The sequence below is a fragment of the Vanacampus margaritifer genome, chromosome 2 (assembly GCF_051991255.1).
Source record: "Vanacampus margaritifer isolate UIUO_Vmar chromosome 2, RoL_Vmar_1.0, whole genome shotgun sequence".
Classification (NCBI taxonomy): Eukaryota; Metazoa; Chordata; class Actinopteri; order Syngnathiformes; family Syngnathidae; genus Vanacampus; species Vanacampus margaritifer.
Genome location: NC_135433.1, coordinates 44046768 through 44062875, shown reverse-complemented (window position 1 = coordinate 44062875; position 16108 = coordinate 44046768). Strand labels below are relative to the sequence as shown.

Sequence of the window (16108 nt, the reverse complement as noted above, 5' to 3'; positions counted from 1 at the left end):
TATAAGATAGCCAACTTCCCGTTTGTGCTGGTTTCTCAGAAGCAGTCATTTGCAATGAAAGTCAGCAGCTGAAAAACAAAAAAAAGCTTTGCAGCCTTGCGGGCATGTGAAGGGCGGGCTAACGTCGGACTTGGACTGGCTCGCCTCTTTGCCCCCGGCTTTATGACTCTTCCCACATGGCAACACATAATGGAAACACTCGCCTTTCTATACATAGACCAAGACACAATGTCGAAGGCAATGACAATGATGGGTCGTCCTGATTAGATCAACACGTTTCGTTGGGATGAGGGTTGCGGAAAAATGAGGACACGAGATACGCAAACTCAACGTGGAAACTTTCACAAAACAATGCTGTGAATGTTGTTTGGAGGTAGAGCTATATTCAAGGACTGGCCATCGGGCATCAATCTGGTGGGCCAATTTAGTGCAATTAACTATTTTGGGATCCCCCACCCCCCTGTTTTGTCCCCAAGAGCCCAGCCTAAAAAGGGGAAGTCAACCCAAACATGTTCTTTTACAATAATATGTTCTATGCAGCCCAGTAGTCTCATTATGGTACTTTGGTTAATATTTCGTTAGTGGAATATAAATTAAGCAGGAAAAAAAATCTGTTTTTTTTCATTCATTTCTGGGGCTGGGGGTTCTCTCTCTCTCTACATATATATATATATATATATATATATATATATATATATATATATATATATATATATTTATTTATTTATTTATTTATTTATTTATTAGAGCTGTCAAACGATTACATTTTTAATCAGTTTAATCAGAATTTTGATTAATCACGATTAATCACTTAACAAAAAAGCCTTTTTTTTTTTTATCAACATTTTTTCTGTTGATGTCTCTTCCCACGGACTCGTAGACACGCTCCCTAACACTTCCGCCTTCCCAGCGCTTCCACGGTGCGAGAGTGAGAGCGTGCACACGCCTGACGGGGAGAAAACGGAAAAGTTTCGGTCCCGAAACCCCGATCATTATTTCACTCTACAGGAAAATAGGGGCAACAGCCACTGTGCCACAGAAGTGCCTCCTGTCCATTATACAATTCTTAAAACATGTGTGGGTGGAAAAATATGGTTATTTTAACACTCCAATTTGCGCCAATATTGCGACATGCACCTTTAATACACGAATAGAAACAATAACACTATCTATATTGCACCCTGTCTGTACAAAAAACACACACACACATTAAAAGATATGGCAAGTGTTACTAGTAACGGTAACAAAGCTGTCTTCAAGTTAGCATCAGGAAGCTAAGTAATGCACCAGAAGTGGTGTGAATAGGTTTCAAAATAAGAGCATTAACATCATTATTAGCTGCCTTTATCTTGCTGATTTAACTGCAATTGGTAAATGTGACCTTGTTAAGCGTAAAATGTCTTATCCCATTTAATGTACACTTGCCTACTGGTCCCCCTTTGTCCATTTTATGTTCACATACTTGTTCCGATAAACACGGACCGCGATCTTGTACGTGTATTCAATTGTAAATTTGATTTTTGACCAAATGCAACATGAAAATAGTTGGAGGAAATGCTTATCTATTTTACATTCATACACTAATAAGTTACTGTTCGATTGTATATGTTCATTTAAGTGGGCCAGTCTGAGCCCTGAAACTCCACAGCTAAAAATTAGTCCCAGTCCGGCCCTGAGCATGACCATAGACAAGCTGTTCTGCAAACTAGTTTGGTGTTCCACACATTCTATGATAGTATCATCGTAAAACAATGCCACCCTGTGAAATAAAATACAGAGTCCAGGGATAATGCATCATCATTTTACCAACAATGAACTTTAGTAAATTGATTCTATAATGTGGCCTATGGGCTTGAATGCTGCCATCAAACTAGGTCTCCCCGTAATTAGCTATTAGGCTGACTTGATGTCACAATATGTCTCATTTAAGCCCGACCTCATATGTGGGGTCAAAATCCACAACGAGCTGCTGCAATTACAATAGCTCATTGCTTGAGAGGAAAATTAGTAGGGCAGCAAGCACATAAAGGTTAGGCTACATACCAGGAAGACAACACTCTCTTATATGCCAACATGCATAATTCATTCCAATTTGTCTGATGGGAAAGTAATAAACACCATGTTTTCTTTTTCTTGACACTTTTGAAAAGCCACATGTTGCTAGGCAAAGGGGTCAATCATAACTGCGGCAAATTTACGAGAAAAGAACTTGTGTAGACTATAAAGCGGCAAAGTTGCGACTTCATAAAGTGGCAGATTTGCGAGAAATACACGTAGTGTAGCTATACTCTGGACAAGGTGCTGGCTTCTGTCCACCCGGAGCTAACGTAAGGATTTGTTGTGGTTAATGGAACACTCTTTATAAAATGAAAAGGCAGGATGAAGACGGATTTCTTTTTCATTTAAACTTTACTCGTCATTCACCGCAGCTAGAGCGACAACACTTCCTGATCCCCTATCAGCTGACTAACACTATCCAATCAGATGCTAGCATACTTTAGGTAACTGCTAGTGAATGACGGAGAGCAGCAGTTTCGACACATCAACTTGGATAAAAAAGATACCAAAATGTATGAATGTGTAAATAATAATTCTGGAAAGATAATTGTACAAGTAAATCTATATTTTAACAAATTAACTTAAATGTTTGATCCTCAGGGTGTGGACCTTCGCTAAGCGAGTCGTCTTCGTCGCTGGCAGTACCGAACGCTTCAAAGTGTGAATGCTGAACATGATATGGTTAATCTCTGCTAAGGCAATTGCTATCTCCTTATTTGAAAACCCGACCTTAAAGTATTGGCACCAACATCCAAGTTGTACGCTACATATATTTCTCGTAAGAGTTTTTTTCTCGTAAATCTGCCACTTTATAAAGTCGCAAACTTGCCACTTTATAAAGCCACAAATTTGCGACTTAAACACCAATTTCATAACATTCTAAATGGTGTTGATTTGTTGAATGTACATGAATGTGTATTTTATAAATATATTTTTAAAATGTATTAGATTTATTATTTATAATTAGGGATGTTTGATACCACCTTTTTTTCCAGACTGATACCAATACGATTACTCAATTCAGCCACTGACAGTATTTCGGAGTGCACTCACAAGTTTATATACTCCTAAGGTATAAACAAACTTTCAAGCACAACTGTACAAGGTCAATTCTATAGAATAAATTGTAATCTAAGCAGTCTATTTGGTCCCACTCTAAACAGTCAAATTTACACTTGGAAGAGAGTAAAATAAAGGAAAAAAAGCCACTTAAGGGTTGAGGAACAAACCCACAACTTCAGGTTGGGAGACAGCCAATCTACTCCCTGAGCCACGCAGCTCCTACTTTGTGTTAGTTTGTTGCTTGTGTCAGCTGGAATCTCCTCTTGGATATAAGCAAACAGGAGTGGTGTAGCTTAGGTAGTAGAGTGGAAGTCTCCCAAGCTAAAGGTAGTCACTATAGTCAGTTCATTCCTCACCCCTCGTGTAACTTTTTTTTTTTTTAAATAAACTAGTAAAATTCAAGTCAAAATCTCTCTTTGCAAATTTACTTAGAATTTCTGAGTGACAAATCTTTAATAGTTTTTTTTTCACAAGACAAGCAAATTCTCTTGTACACACTAAAAATTTACTCTTAACTCATTCATTGCCATCCACGAATTAACTCGGATTTTTAATCTAACCGCTGAGTGCCATTCACGAATTAACTCGAGTTTTGCGTTTTTTTAATACGCTGGACATAGAACAACTTCATGCACGTCCCCAGCAAGTATTGAGTTTAAACATGATTGTAATGAGGTGTGGTTGCCAGTAGATGGCAACATTAGCTTTGATCAAAGGACAACCAGCATGTTGGGGGAGGAGAAGTCACAAGACAAGCAAATTCTCTTGTACACACTAAAAATTTACTCATAACTCATTCATTGCCATCCACGAATTAACTCGGATTTTTAATCTAACCGCTGAGTGCCATCCACGAATTAACTCGAGTTTTGCGTTTTTTTTAATACGCTGGACATAGAACAACTTCATGCACGTCCCCAGCAAGTATTGAGCTTAAAAATGATCGTAATGAGGTGTGGTTGCCAGTAGATGGCAACATTAGCTTTGACCAAAGGACAACCAGCATGTTGGGGGAGGAGAAGAAGAAGCTCACAGTAAACAAGGAAGTAGGTGGTAGCATGTGGCGGAGCATTAGCTTAGCGCTAAGAAATTTGTCAAGACGTGGGAAGCCACCGTGTGATCGTGCGTATCTTTGACATACCCATTCAACGGATGAAGCTTCGTGGGCAAACGGCATCAAGCTAGCACGCCACATTGATCCAAAGAGCCACGTAGCAAACATCACAGGGCTGTTTAGCTGAAACGCCCCCCCCTCGTGAAGCCACTGGGTGATCAGACATCTCCTTGACTTTACCGTTATCCGGATGAAGCTCTGTGGGCAAAATGCATAGAGGAAGCAAAGTCACGGATCCACACAGTAAACATCAGGAGATGCACCTTCAGGGGGCTAGCGGCGTCGCCATCGAAGTGAGGACGAACTTGGTCCCATGCTAAATTTCATAACTTCAAGATGACCCCTTTTCACGCTCCATCAGCCCATGTCATATGATGCCTATACTATCTATTGCCTCGTGTGTTACAGATCATGAATTATGTAAATGTGAGTTATAGATATCAGTGCACGATAAGAAAAAAAAAAAGGTCGGGTCAGTTCGGCTAATACCACTATATAAATGAAACGATCAAAGATAAATTGGACACCGTGCAGAATAAGGAACACAAGGCATGTGGTAATAAATGTAAGTGCAGCAGCAAAAAAAAAAAATATATATTTTTTGTAATGTACCTTTTTCCTTACATTAGATTGTGAATCCGGCACCAGAACCATTCAGTGTAAAGAAAGGTAAAATGTTTTTTTTTACTTCACATTGCAAGAAGTAAATATGTATACAGTGATTTATTTTTTATTTTTTTATTGTGCACATAAGGTAGCAGACGTCGAGATGGTCCTTGGATGGCATCATGCTGACTTTGTGGTGTGCATCATGTTGCACAAAGGACAGACAATGCTTTCACCTCTACCAGAAAGTATGCGCCATCAAGATGGATGAGACTGCACACATGCACACACGACTGCACACATGCACATGCACTTCATAGTTTGGAAATATGTTAAAATTGTAAATTGATATTTGGATAAATTTGTAGTTAGATAATTGTTTTTTGGCATCAATATCCTTTTTTTCCCTGAATTGTTTGATGTTATTTTGAAGGGGAAAAAAATGTTTATTTGTTTGACAGTATTGCTGGCAAAGTTGAATTTTTACTTGAAATGAATCTTTTCCGCAAAACCCTCGATTTCTCCGTTGTTGTATTTTTCAAAAACAGGATTTTCGGTTAAACTTGCCTCTCTTCTACTGCTGATTACTCAAGAATGACAAATGCTAGCGAAAAACTTTTTTTTTAATGAAAGATGAGGGTTTAAGCTTTCTTTCGGTATGTCCCGTGTTTATATACCCATAGAACACAATATTCTGTAGGCCGTCAAAAATTGGTTAAAATTCAATGAGTTCATATATTACTCGTCTATATTTTACTCTGTTTAGAGCAACCACTCACATTCACATCGATTGGCAGTTTAGTCATGATGAACCTAAGGTGTATGTTTTTGGTATTCGGAGTAGTATTCTGAGAAAAACCCACGCAAGCATGCAGAAAACATGTAAACTCCACTCAGGAAGTCTGGACCAGAAATTCAAACCCTAACTTCACATTGGTGAAGCAGACGCTCTAACCACTGGCACCACCATGCTGCCGTTATAACATCACGTCTTGAAACATCTTTAGTTTGCACATCAATGTAGTGCTAACACAAGAGCTGTTCATTCTGTCCCACTGACATTATCGCGTAAAAAAAAGAATGTGATGTGTGGTTGCCGTAGCAATGACAGAGATGCTATTCTCCTTATTTGCAGCTCTTATAGTCAAATGACTACATGTTGTTGCATTGAATCATGTAAGCTGTCTCACTCAGACGCCTCCCCCAGCCCTCTGTATGCCTCCCTGAGTTCAAACTGCATAATTGATAGCCTACAGTAAGTGTTTTGGAGCACATGCATCGGCGGACTATTTTCCCTACTGGTGACATGTTGTTGACGCAGAACAAAAATGACATTTTCTTCCCCCTGCACCACCCGCGCCCGCTTCAATTGTCACACATAACCCACGCTCTGCTGAGACAGCACTTGCAGCACACAAAAAGGTCCATCAATATGGACGCATGCTGTATTGTTGTGCTCGTGTACGCGTGTGGTCAGACGCGCCAAAATGCTACTGCTACTTTTTAAAATGTTGCCACGGCCCACTCCCTGATGTGCTTTAAAGTGCCGTGGTGTTTTTTTGTGGGCATTTGTGGTCATGTTTTTTTTTTTCAGAGGGAAAGAGAAGGAGGTTGACTTGGGAATATAAAACATGACAAAAAAGTGTCACGCTCTGGAAAAGCAGGGCGAAGTTAGTTGCGGTTGAAGAAAAAGGGGCCAGAGGAATGTTTCCCTGGTGTAAGTGGATGCGACAGCTCCTCACCCAGGAGAGCACTTGTACTGAGCACACACTGGAGGCCAGCAGGGCCACCTGTCACACAGATCTGTGACTAAACAACTCTATTAGGGAACACACACAGGGGGTCGCACCCACACGCAAATATACCCTTTATATACACATGCCACAATGATTGAACGGATGTTCATAAACGTAAAATTTGGGAGAATTGGGCTGCACATTTACTGATCTTTGCTTCTTTGACCTTGCTCTAGTGGTCATCATTAGCCTACATGAGGTAAATGATTTCTGACGGCAGGGCCGGTCCAGGGCATAGGCAAACTAGGTAGTCGCCTAGGGCGCCATCTAGTGGAAGGGGTGCCAAATTGCAGGGCAAAAAAAAAAAGATATAAAAAAAAATTCCCCCTCAGGTTTTCGAAAATGAAATATTTAAATGACTGCTATTATTTTTGTTTTTTGTATTGCAGAATTTTGTTTTTTTATTGTGCTATTATAGTTATATAGTTGATACTTTTATTCTGTTTTTTTAATAAATTCATGAAAATGTTAGCACGTCCGCCTCCCAGTGTAGAGGACGTGAGATCGAGTCCGGGCTTCGGCCTTCCTGGGTGGAGTTTGCATGTTCTCCCCGTGCTTGCGTGGGTTTTCACCGGGTACTCCGGTTTCCTCCCACATTCCAAAAACATGCATGGCAGGTTAATTGAACACTCCAAATTGTCCCTAGGTGTGAATGTGAGTGTGGTTGTTCGTCTCTGTGTGCCCTGCGATTGGCTGGCAACCAGTTCAGGGTGTACCCCGCCTACTGCCCGAAGCCAGCTGGGATAGGCTCCAGCACCCCCGCGACCCTAGTGAGGAAAAGCGGCCAAGAAAATGGATGGATGGATGGATGGATGAAAATGTCCGGTTTGCATTGCGTGACTAATAGGAGGTGAAGTACACTGTGTAACTGCGACTAATACCACAATTTCAAGGCCAGGGCAAGTGTCCCCTTTTTGGGGAAATGGGAATATGGTCACCCTAGTATATGGCTTAAATACGCTAAAAGGATACACAAAACATACCAATGGCATTTTTTGTTTATTTGTATTGTAGCTCTTGTGTGTTCACACAAAGGAAGGTTTAATAAAAGTTGTGAACCATCAGTTGGAGAGACCACCTTTATTTCAACCGAGGATGCTACAAAATGTTATAGAGCATATATATTTAATTTATTTTACATTATTACATTACATTATTTATATATGTTATATTATACCACATATATTTTTTATATAATAATTCTTTTTTTATGACTTCTAGTCCAAACAAATATGAGACCTGGCATTCTGAATCTGACCCGCTGCTGCCGTTTACAGTGGTGCCTTTACCTTGTACTTTACCTGTACCTTGCCCTTTACAGGTAGGGGGAGGGGTCGCGCATCATCTCAGAGTGTTAGCGCTATTGATAGATAGATGGCTTGCTTATGTTGTTGTCTATATATCAAAAACCTTTACAATGAAAAGGTCCAAGCCCTCAAGGTACTGCATTAAGAAAGCGGAGAAAGGAAGAGGAGAAAAAACGGGCCCAGAGTAGAGGCAGGCATGTCAGTCAATCAGAATTGTCTATAAAAAAAAAACCCATCAAAATAGGGTTCATTTTCATAAATTTTTCGAAGTTTCCCATCAATTGTTAACAAAATGGGCGTCCGTCATTGACCTCATTATTTTTATATGTATCTTACACAAATATATTGTACAGTTTGAAAATATTTTGTAGTTAATAACTAAACAGTTGTATTGCACTGTACTTATGCTATTTATTTGTACTACTTGTAGTTGTCTGGGGGGGGGCTACAATCTACACTTTCGCTTAGGGCACCATATCACCTAGGGCCGGTGATATGGTCACGTATCGTATACGTGATATATATCCGGCCCTGCTGACGGCGACCAACGAGTGTTCCACCAAGCTGTTTTCTCACAGTCTGGTTTGTATTCCAGGAAAAAGTTCCCCACGGGGTAAATAAAAGTATATCGTATCGTATCGTATTTTTTATTTTTTTTTTGCTAAACATCCGTGATTCCATGTTTAAAAAAAAAAAAACTATTTCACAATCCTTATGGTGCTCCGTCGGCGTATTAGGACCACGAATAAGAATAATAAGAATAATAATTATATATATATATATATATATATATATATATATAAATAAAGGGGCGGAGGATTGTGGTACAGAGAAAAAAAACTCACAAATTTGCCACTTTATTAATAAAAGACTAAATGGTCACTTGTTTTTATGTGCCCTGTTCTTGATTGGACCAGTCCATGGTGTGCGTATCCCACCTCACCAAAGTCAGCGGGGGACAGACTCTTGCTTAGCCACAACCCTTTTGAGAAAAAGTGGTATAGGAAATGAATGGCTGCATTGTTGACAACAATTGAGGATGCATTATTATTTTAATTGATAAACAATATGATATCCAACATATTTAAATTTTGTTTTCTCATTTATCTTGTTTTGCCTCATTTACTTAACCTGGCCCATCTGTATTAAATATCAAATTACAGTGAACGACCGTCTCTGAGCATTCACACGACAAGACACAAAACGTTCTTTGGTAAAAGTGCAGCTCCACATTTTTCCCAATACAATCAAAACAATGCTGATTACCGCATGCTGGTCTTCTATTCCAACCACCCCATTCATCAAAGCATTGTTTCAGCGCTTGTCTGAGGTTTTTGGGCACACCTGCGAGGCCTGTAAGTGCTTCTTCCCTAAACTACTATGCTGTGAATGGAGATAAGGCTGATTGAAATATGCTCAGCTTTGGAAAGCTGGCAGGGAATTTCATACGTTGGAATTACATTCAAGAAGCGTGACGTGACGTGCATAAAAGAGCACGCGTGCCATTGCCCGGGTTGAATGGCTGCGAAGCACACTAGCGCCACACTGAGGCGTCCCTCAGGAATTGCAGTCAATTTAAGGCCTGATAAAGAAAAAAGGGATTGTGGTGATACACTACTGCACAATATACACATGCATTATCATACACAAATGGTTTGATTGTCCTCCAGCCTGTTACAATTTTCATGCTGGCAATTTTCCACATGCAATGAAATCATGCCCCGTGTCAAAGTGTGACATCTTTTTATGGGCTACTATTATCATTTTATCGGAGGCCATTTGAGCTGCATCAAATATTGCTGACCTCGCATGTTTGCACTCCATTCAGAATGTATAGTTCTTAATAGTGCCATGAACCCTATTTAGGGTCTAAAATGGACATCTTACTATAAGGCTATGTGGTTTCTGCCAAAACAACAGACTAGTTGCCAGGCAATCACAGAAGACAAATAGACCAAAAAAAAAGCATTCAGTCACACTCACATTCTCACTTATACACAATTAAGAGTCTTTACTGAGCCTAACGTGCAAGTTTTTGAAATGTGAAAGCCAGAGCGCCCGGAGAAAACCCACGCAGGGGAACGAACATATGAAATCTTCACTCAGAAAGGCCTGATTAGAGTCGGACCTACAGTAGAACTTCGATAGTTAAGCAGGCGTGCAAACCACCATTCCACTATGCTGCCTAATTATTGTTTAATGTGTCATGTTCTGAGTGCTTTGTTGTTTGTCAGTTGACCGGCCCTGTGATTCTCTTCATTTTCCCAAGGAAGCGCAGGGAATAGTTAAGCGAGAAGGCGCACACCTGGGAGCAATTGTAATCAACTGCGACCACACCAGGAACCAGTGTGGGGGGGGAATGCTCCAGGGGGGAAAAAAAGACTTTTGTGCTCAAGGAATATACCTCACTGACAATTCCGAGATGACGTCACAAGTCAAGATGGCCGTCAATTTAGTGAACGAAATCTATCTGCTCATTGAAAAGCGTTGGGTTTTGGATTGTTGTAATTTGAGATGTCGTTTGTATGATAGTCACAGGAAAAAGCATTACAACCTGCCGTTTGTTTTCACCGAATGTAAAGGAAGCATTTGCATTGTGTTGCATTGGGGACATATCAGAACTGCCCGGATGTTCGGAAATATCAATAGAAGTTTTAAAATAAACGTTACACACACTTAATAATAATTAATAATACCCCGCAAAGCTAGTTTTAATAACAGCCTATTGGGGCAACATGACTGCAAGACTGGTAGCATAGAAGTAACTTACAGTTATGGTTTGTACTAAATAATAGCTAATAATTTAGCTAATAATAGTTTCATGCCTGCTGATTTAGTACAAACTACTTTAAAAAATATGTTTTCAATAAAATTAACCTTAAGGAGGAAACAAATATTAAAATGGGATCTTTAAAAGGTGCTAAACTCTCATCTCCAACATGACTCTCTCTGGCCTTGACTCTGAGTCTGACCTTTCATCTTCATGCGTCTTTGATTTCATCTAAGAGAGCAGAGAGACGCTTCCCTTGACTGCTTGCTGTAGATCCTTTTCTTTTCTCCTTTTCAGCCTCTCCTTTCTAGCCATTATGCTGCAATTCCTAAATAAATAGACCAATTGTAACCAAACAGACCAATGGTATGAGAATGAATAAGACTGACATCATTACAAGAAGGCAAAAGGGTACTTTTCAAAGGCAATTGACAATTCCAAACATCCGGGCATTTCTGATATTTCCACAATGCAACTCAATGCAAACGCTTCGATCACCAATGACGTATCGGATTGTTTTTGCCTGTGACTACTAGCATAATACAAACCAGACACAAACAACAGTTCATCACATTTTGAAGTCAAAATAATCCTCACAAATCAAATTGCAATGATCCAAAGTCCAATGCTTTTCAATGCACGGATCACAGAGAGCTTCCTTTCACCGTCATTAGTCTTTACTAGGTGTTGGTTATCACGTTATCAATTATTGAATTAGCATATAGCATTTTAAACTAGGTGGCTAATATATGCTCAGTTGTTTGTGCTGTATGAGACATGCTACTTCACAGCTAAATGATTATAGGTAGGGAATAGAGGGCAAACAAACAATACAATTTCACTGGATTCATAACAGTTACCTTGCTGGGGTGGAGCAGCAGGGGAAAGAGATGCGTGTGCGTGTGCGTGACCCACACCGCGACCGTGGGTAATTAGCAGTCACGTGACAAAGGGAGCGAGCGAGCGAGAGCTAGGTGGGGTGCGCGCGCGCAGGGGATGCATTTTTTTCCCCACACGTGATTAATCATGCAGCTTTTCTAATAGATTGTGTTAACATTGACCTTTCCTCAGTAAAGTGTTTATTTATCTAAAACACACACAAAAAAACGAACTTTCCAAAGGGCACTTTTTTTGAGAGAGGGCAGAAGGGCAAGGGGGTGAGCACCACTAAGGGTCTACCTGTGCACGCCAGTGCCAGGAGCTGTTATGTATTCTCAGAATGCATACAAGACAATGAAGCTTTTGTGAAGCAATGGACCACTTGTTTGAAAAAATAGGTTAATTTGTTGAAGTATCAGTTAGTGACCTCTCCTGGTGAAAAACAATACTGCAGTAGAGTTCAAACACAGTGGAACCTACATTTATAATAAAGGGCTAATAGGTCCATTAGGGCTAATTGTCCGTTACATCAAAGCACTTTTTTATGGTCTAAATACATCCAATAAATGACTAAACTATTGTTCTGCACTTTTTTTCTTTACCTTAAAAAATGCCCGGTACAGTACTAAATGAATGTAAATATTAAAGACATAAAACAGTTTCTAAAGTTTTCAAGTAAGTCTAAAATTACCTTCTTGGGGGAGACTCCATAGTTGAGCTCCAATGTTAGTTCTTCCTTCTTTCAACTTAAATAAATGCTTTAGATAAGGGCTTTACCATGGCTGGACTGAAACCCAAAAAATCGGCCCTAGCATTTTGACTTAGGCCCGCCGGCCAAACCTGGCTCAGCCCAACCTGACTCTTGCCTAACACGTAGTTCTGCTACTGATGTTTATTGATGATGTTTCAGTTTGCTATCGATATTTGAAATTGATGAATGGAATGGTCGCTCTAAAATGTGACCCCAGCGCCTAGCCTAGCTTAGCCTAGCCTAGCACGAATCAGCAGGGTTGACGTCCTTCGCGGGGTCGCTAAATCCGGCAGTCTAGCCTGGTGTGAGTCGAGACCAGTCAGGACAAGGTAAGGTTAAATACATTTTGTTTGCTTGCTCTTCAAATGCAGCCTTTTGTTTGTTGTGAAGTTGGCTTTTTTCACGCTTTAAAATGGCTACAGGAGGTTCCCAAAAATAAAGCTCTTGTGAAAAATGAATATACTAGTTAATAATAGCCCTTTGAGTAACTCATAGATTAGCAAAAAAAGGGGGGGGGGGGTTAAACACTGTCCACTCACCATATATAAGGTGTTGGGGTAGTTAAAAAAAAAAACACTATTTTTTTCCTTCCCCGACAACATTGACGCACGCTTTAGTTTAGCCTGCTTTATGTCGACTATAAAGTCTGTTTATCGGTTCTATTCTATTTTCTGTCTGTTGAATTTGGGGTCCTTTGAATCGAGGTTCCCATGTATTGGCTTTACAAAATGTTTGATGCACATACACTTTGAGTGAATATCATCTTTTATTTACAAATAAAACTTGATTAACATGTGTATTGTGTTATTTATGAGAGTTCTGAGGGAAAAAAAGTCTTAGGGTGTGCTTGTGAAACAATGTGACCATTATATGTGATGGGGAACACACAAGAATTTTATTGAGGCACATTATTTTTTTTACCTTTTTTGAATTGAGCTGAGGCAGAACAGTGGCTGACTGGTTAGCATGTCCGCCTCCTAGTGCAGAGGGTGTGAGATCGAGTCCAGGCTTCGGCCTTCCTGGGTGGAGTTTGCATGTTCTCCCCGTGCTTGCGTGGGTTTTCTCAGGGTACTCTGGTTTCCTCCCACATCCCAAAGACATGCATGGCAGGTTAATTGAACGCTCCAAATTGTCCATGGGTGTGATTGTGAGTGTGGATGGTTGTTCGTCTCTGTGTGCCCTGCGATTGGCTGGCAACCAGTTCAGGGTGTACCCCGCCTACTGCCCAAAGCCGGCTGGGATAGGCTCCCGCGGTCCCTGCGACCTCTGTGAGGAATAGCGTTTAAGAAAATGGATGGATGAATCGAGCTGTTTTTATTTTTTGCTTAATATTTTCCTAATTCGGAAAATACACAACAGATGACGCTGGCATGCATAAAAAAAAAAAGTTTACTGAAGCAGATGAGGGTAAAGCTAAAGTTGCTGCTTCTGAAATCATGAGCAAACTTGGAAGTTGTCAAGAAATGGTGCATGCTGGAGAGAATGGACCCAAAGGCAAGGAGACACATCAGTGAGACAGGAATTGTGAACAAAAGGAGAAACTTTATTGGAACAAATGGGGACGGGCGATAGATAGGAGGCTGGTAGCCGTGACTGGACTGGTTTGACCGGGGCTGACTTGGCAGAACTTGGAAAGCTTGGCTGGACAAGGAGAACTTAGCAGAAACGTGGACCACTAGACTGAGACGTGGACCACTAGACTGAGACGTGGACCACTAGACTGAAGCGTTGACCACTAGACTGAAACATAGACAACTTAGCTTGACGTGACGGGACGGGACAGGACGGGACGGGACAGGACGGGACGGGACAGGACGGGATGGGACGGGACGGGGAAACACAGACTCCCATACAGGACAACGGCACAGGACTTCGACACCTGACGTAGACAATGATCCCACACCGACTGGACAAACACAACAGACTAAATACACCAACACTAATGATACAATATATAGGAAGAGGGCACCGATTGGTCAAACACACTGGGAAGGGAACAGGCACACAGGTGGACGTAATCAGACATAACGAGACAGGGGGAACACTCAGAAACGCAAGATAAACACCAATCACAGAAAGACACAACAAACACACCAAAATAAAATAAAAACTAACCCATACAAAACTGAAACGTGACAGAAGTAGTGATTCTACGGAATTGGAGTTTAGTGTTTGACGCACAAGTCGAATCATCAAATAATCCACCCTGTTTTACTGCTTCCTCATCAACCACTCTGCTTATCCTCCTCCTTTTTCATAGCATATGTTTATTACCTGCTTTATATTACCGGCGCTATTAAATATCAATGGGACCAAATAACTTGTACCCACACCTCGGCATGTCAGGCCTGCTATTAGGATTCCTCCATCATTCACTAAGAAATGCCAAATGATTTAACATAAAACCTGTCAACATATTCCCCGTAGGAGATAATAGACATAGATCATTTGTAGATGTTCATTGAACTAAAGGCGGTTTGAAATGTTTTAAGTCTTATGAAGCTGAAAGGACTATTTTACACGAATTTTCAAAAATGTGAATCTTAGGGGATCTGAATTTTGGAGCCCCTAAAGGCTAAAGCATTAACCGCGGGACTCACCTGCTAACAATCCAACTTTAGCATTTTCCCCTTGCAATCGTTCAAAAACCCGATCGTTGGATGTCTCTGAAAGGTTATCCTGAGTGATTATCCCGTGTTGTCGGGTATATTAAGCATGATTTTCTTCCCTGATCTGCTCGATAAATGGTTGGGGTTAACAAACGTAAATGTTAAACCTGTGGTCAATAATGCGCCACTGACTACGATTGTGAGGCTAAACGAAACGACAATCAGGAAGTGACCTGGAGCTCTTGCAGTTGACATACACAGAAGAGCAATTGGTTGTGTTCGGTGTTACCACCAGTTACACTAACAGTTAACATCGATTTTCGTTTTCTACTACTACCCTTTCTTCTTTGTATTTTCCGGTAGTTTGGATGCCTCCATGTGGCCAAATACCAGTCAGTCAGACATTGTTATGTGCTGACGTCATCTAGCAGCAGCCAATAGAAAAGCACCTTCAGATGACGTTGCTCTTAGGTGACAATTTTGCATGCTTGAATTTTGACTCCAATGTCTCGGCTTGTTTGCTTTTTCATTTAACTCAGCCGAAGTGCAATGATAGGTAAGAAATGCGTTTTTTCATGTTACCCTGGTGTTTGTTAAATATTGCCCACAAATAATACGCATTTTTTTAAACGAAAACTTATACTGAAGGTAACTAAAACTAAGCATTTTTAAAATAACTAAAACTAATAATAATAAAATAACAGAAAACAAAAATAAAATAAAAAGCAAAACTCAAAAGTAATAAAATCTAATAAAAGTGAAAATTCCAAAACTATAATAACCCTGCTCAGGACTCAGCTTGCGAACGTCACGACCAAACCCAGAAAACTGATGAGCCGTGACGGTCGTTACCTTAGGCACTGTGATGTCATTTTCAGTCAACAACAAATGGCTGCCCCCTGAGTTGGATAAAAACAGGTGCATTTTGCTGCTTACTTTATATATCGGAATGTCGTGTTTAGACAAGTGCATTGTAAAGAAAAATTTTGACTTGACTTCCCCTTCTAGGTATTCTGAAAAACTGTCAGACTATACACTCAAAATGCACCCATTGGACAAAGAAATGCGTTGTGATCAGTTTTTCTACCATAAATATTTTCTAATGCCGATTCTCGCCAACATCCTCTTTTCCTTTCGCCGAGGGATCTGAGGCTGA

At 40.4% G+C, this 16108-nt stretch overlaps 1 long non-coding RNA gene across 1 annotated transcript; it reads left to right on the top strand.

The window, feature by feature from the left end:
* Positions 1–4154: 4154 nt before the first annotated feature.
* Positions 4155–7665, top strand: LOC144044062 (uncharacterized). Its single transcript, XR_013291191.1, has 3 exons — positions 4155–4799; positions 4864–4903; positions 4989–7665. It is a non-coding gene; the product is annotated as an uncharacterized LOC144044062 (long non-coding RNA).
* Positions 7666–16108: the final 8443 nt, after the last annotated feature.